Raw genomic sequence first — 4,799 nt, 5'->3', positions numbered from 1 at the left:
TCGAATCTGGAACATTCTAACCAACTCGTCGAGTTTGTGCTAAAAACTCGTCGAGTTTCTTTTGGATTCAACATTTTCGCAAAACACGAAAGTCGTCCGAAATTTTGTCTAGTTTTCAGAAAATTTTGAATCTCGTCAATCGGAGTTACGGTTCATGAGATATGGCCAAAACACTGAAGAGGGGTCAAGCTGTCCATCAACATCCTTCTTTCTTCAGTGTTCAATCTCCAAGCTTCCAATCACTCAATCCTCTTTCTTTTTCACCCGAGCATGTCTTTTATTGCTGAAATTGAAATATTAAGCTAATTAAGTACCTTTTGTTCATTAAATGAGATAAAATCAACATAAAGTATTAAGATAATGCATGGATTTTATACCTAGATATGCCCATATCACAAAGAACTCCCCACAAAGTTCCTTGTACACCCTCTCTTGAATTCTAAACAAGTTGTGCCACCTTTTACACATAAATGAAAATCCATTTCCCAAAAATATCTTTGTGAGACACTGGGACATCTGATCAACAAGTGCAACCTTCTTCAACCTTAGCCAATTAACCATACGGGCAACAACAATCTCACGGTTGTAAAGCCACCCCAACCAGTTGTTGCACTGCGTCAAAATATCCCGAGACGAAGTTGTTGGGAAGATGTAAAATGGGTGTAAACTAGCCACCCATATTGGAACCTTTCTTCATGGACCCATTTCTGCAAAAGAAAACAACAAACAACCACAAAACAAAAATCCTAAAAATTATGAGTAAACAGAAAACTGTTTTGATGGTGCCAGGATTCACGTCGTGAATCCCTAAGGATTCACGTCGTGAGTTCGTCAATGAGGGTAAGAATCGGTCAAGGCAGTTTCCGAATCAGACCAAAAATTTCGTTGGGGTTTACTCCTATGTTACTTCTAAGCACCATCCAACAAAATGCAAATGCTATTTCACGAATTTTAGGGCACCTATAAAGAATGTACTAATTACCAAACCCCAGCCCTAAATGCAACTTATTAAAGCAAAATTAGCCATGAGAACTAAGTATTATTACCTTAAATTGGAAGATTACGTAAGCAAAAAGAGATTAAGAGTTGGATTTGGCCGCAATCGGTAAGATGGGGGGACCAGAAGACAGCCTCACTTCGTGAAGAATAAACTATGTGTTTAGGTTAAAAGGTTCCCTGTTTCTTATCTGTGGTCTCGTGACCTTTTCAACATTCACGTCGTGAATTCCTAAGATTCACGTCGTGAGTTCTCATGGACTGAAAAGTTGGGCCATTCCATTAATGAACAAATGGGCTGGGCATGTAGTGGGACATTTAATTAAGCAATTATTGGGCTGAAACATAGAACGGGCTAACAAATTAGAAGTCAGTATATTTTTCTAGACTTACGTCGTGAAACATAAGGGCTCACGACGTGAAGTCTGTCTGAGCATATAATTTCATAATTAATCCCAAGTTTCATTAACTATAATTCATAATTATTACCACTTAATTTTAGGGACCCCACACTCGGTGTCTTATTATGCATAAAATGTTGTAGATGATATGATCGATTTTCCTAGAAAAATAAAAATGCAAAAACTAAAAAGAAAAAGAAAATAAAATCCAAACCAAACTCGGGTTGCCTCCCGAGAAGCGCTTCTTTTTTATGGAGTCGTGAGCCGGACTCCGTGCCTCCTACGTTGAGCTGTTAGAGGAGTCCATCACCACCTGGATTTTCTGCTCTTTCCATCACCTCTTGTACGCTTGAACTCGTCTAATGTACACCTTCTTTGAATTCTCTTTTTTAGCTTTTACTGCATCTACATCGAGCTTGCATTTGATCCCTTTATTCTCTATTTTTTCATCACTCTTATTAAGCTCCATAGGAATCTTTTCTTCCTTCACCACTGGACTCGTCTCCTTAGAATTAGCCTCGTCTTCATCACTCGACAAATCATCGCTTTCCTCACTCATCATAGTTGTTGGTTTTGTGTAGGTAATGACTTCAATGAAAAACGGGACGGATGCTCTCGGTTTGATGCGTTTGACTTGATGAGTTTCTTGATTTCTTCCTCCATGAGCTTTTCTAATTCTTCAAGTTCATTATCTTCATCAATATTAAACACCTCTCCTTCAACATCATCTCCTTGAAATCCATCTTGTACTCCAAAATCTTCCTCATCATCACCAACCCTCAATGTAAGCTTGGATTCACGAACATCAACTAAAGCCCTAGCAGTATTTAGTAGAGGGCGACCAAGAATGATTGGGACATTTACATCCTCCTTCATATCCATAAGCACAAAGTCAACTAGGAAAACAAATTTCCCAATTTTAACAAGGATGTCTTCTACGATTCCCCTTGGGTGCGTCACCGAACGATTGGCCATGTGGATGGTCATCTTTGTAGCCTTCATTTTCTGAATATTCAACTTTTGATAGAATGAATACGGCATCAAATTTATGCTAGCACCAGAATCGGCTAAAGCATAAGTCTCCAAATTGTTTCCAAACTCACATGGAAGAGTGAGGCGTCCAAGATCTCCCGTCTTCTTAGGTATTTCCCCCAATACAAACTCTTGAGCTTTGTTCACTATGAATAAATTTGGAGTTCTTCTTTAATTGCTGACGCGTGTCTATAAGGTCTTGAAGGAACTTAGCATACTCTGGAATTTTAGACAGTGACTTAATAAAAGGAGTATTAATAGGAATACCCTTTACTTGCTTGATAAACTCCAGATGTTCCCTTTCCAGTGGGTTGAGATTAACTCGAGACGGGAATGGTAAAGGCGGTTTATAAGCCGGAAAATTTACAGAATATTTTTGTTCAGACTGAGCCCATGACGTGAGCATATCGGGCTCACGTCGTGAGTCTGGTACTTCAGCAACATCTTCGATTTCAAGCTTCGACTTCTTTGGCTTTGGTCCGAATAGCTTTGGCTCCACATCTAGTGCTTCTAAGAACTCAGAGATAGCCTCCTCTTCAGTATCTATCATCATTACATGGGATTGAGCATTCTTTTCGGGAAATTGTGAGGATAATTTGTTGCTCACCAAAGTAGTTAGTTGACCAACTTGGACTTCTAGATTATGAATCGACGCTTCATGATTTCTTAATGAGGCTTGCTGGTCAATCATCATTGCGTGCTGTTCTTTCATCATTTTCATGTGTTCCTTTAGCACTGCACCAGTATCATCATGCCTTTTCTCGGAGGCCTCCATAAATCAGGTCAAAATATTTTCCAAGTCTACTTTCTTCTTGGCTGGTGGTTGCTCTTTTTGGTAGAAGCCTCGGCCTGTTTGCTTATATTTCTCTTCCTTTTTCTTCTTGTACTCATCGTATGGCATCCACTCTTTCTTTGGTTTTCTCTAATCCTCATCATACTTATCCCCACTCGAGTAGAAAACTTGAGCCTTTTATACTCGTTATCATCTAAGCGGCAATCCTTGGTCAAGTGTGGACCATTACACCTTTCACATCCAAATTTTATTGCATGAATTGATTGGGCCATTTGGGTCAATCTCCGGTCCATATTATTCAACATCGCCATCATAGCAGCCATCTCTTCAGAATGTGCACCCCCACTGCCTTTTGTTTCATCTTGTCTTGGGTTGTGTTACTCACGAGAGTGTTTTGCGAATTCTTCAATTAGCACCTTGATCTGGTTAGGATTCTTCTTCGTGAGAGGGCCTTGCGAATCAAGGAGTTTCCTAGTCATGGCATTGACCCCATCATAGAAAACAGACATCTCTTGTTGAATATTAAGGTCATGTTGAGGACAATTCCTTAACAATCCTTTATAACGCTCCCATGCCTCGTATATCGACTCCCCCGGTTGTTGCTCAAAGTTGGCTATTGCCTTCTTGAGTTTAGCTATCTTGGATGGTGGGCAAAGTTGGTCTAGAAACTGCTCTCGCATTTGAGCCCAAGTAGTGATTGTACCAGGTGGGAGTGCTTTCAACCAGTCTTTTGCAGCTCCTTTGAAAGTAACTGGTAGCATCCTCAGCAAGACAGTATCTCTATTAACATTTGGGACATTGAAATAGTCAGCAATGTCGTTGACCTCATCTAGATGTTTGAAAGCATCCTCATCATCCTTCCCATAAAACGGAATATCCTTTAGTGCATTAAGGATGTGTCCCTTCAACTCGAATGTAGCAGTGGCAGGAATCGCGGGTTGTACTAATCCCGGACCAACATCTTTTCGAATACGCTTCTTGTAAGCTCCCATTGACATTTCTTCAATGTTCGCCATTTCGTTGCTTGCCTCGTCTTCGGGTTCGCTCGTATATAGTCCAAACTCGTTCTCGGGCTCGTATTCAGATTCGTTTGGATTAGGTATTGGATCCAAACTTTCTATCTTGCTCTTGTCCTTTGAAGATGAGCTAGATTCTCCCATTTTCTTCCCCAACTTCTTTGAAAAACTTTGAACTCTTGTAAGGGTGTCTTCTTTGGTGTTTGATCGTCTTTCACGTTCTTATCCTTCTTTTTGTGAAGGGCTGACTCTGGATCTTCAAGTGGTGGTACCAAAGGTGTGTTGGAACCTCTGGTCATGAACTCCTGCAAAATAAACAAAATAAAAACGTAAAACTGAACAAAAACTAACAGAAAAGAAAAACGAAGAAAAATGAAAATCTACTGAATTCACGTCGTGAGCTTAAGGCTCACGTCGTGAATCTGGTACTAAATAAAAACCTAAGCTGAAAAAGTAACTTTTTGCAGGTTTTACCCCACAAAAAGGATTGATAAATCTAAAGCAAATAAATAAACAATCAAATAAGCAGTTCCCTGGCAACGGCGCCAAAAACTTGATGCG

At 39.9% G+C, this 4,799-nt stretch overlaps 1 non-coding gene across 1 annotated transcript; it reads left to right on the top strand.

Moving 5' to 3' along the window:
• The first annotated feature begins 3,747 nt into the window (after positions 1-3,747).
• LOC145118321 (small nucleolar RNA R71) lies at positions 3,748-3,854 on the top strand. Its single transcript, XR_013713277.1, has one exon. It is a non-coding gene; the product is annotated as a small nucleolar RNA R71 (small nucleolar RNA).
• The last annotated feature ends 945 nt before the right edge of the window (positions 3,855-4,799 follow it).

The sequence above is a fragment of the Lactuca virosa genome, chromosome 5 (genome assembly GCF_052849685.1).
Source record: "Lactuca virosa cultivar CGN04683 chromosome 5, Lactuca_virosa_CGN04683_v6, whole genome shotgun sequence".
Classification (NCBI taxonomy): domain Eukaryota; kingdom Viridiplantae; phylum Streptophyta; class Magnoliopsida; order Asterales; family Asteraceae; genus Lactuca; species Lactuca virosa.
Note: the sequence above shows the minus strand (reverse complement) of the source record. Positions and strands in the feature narration are given on the sequence as shown.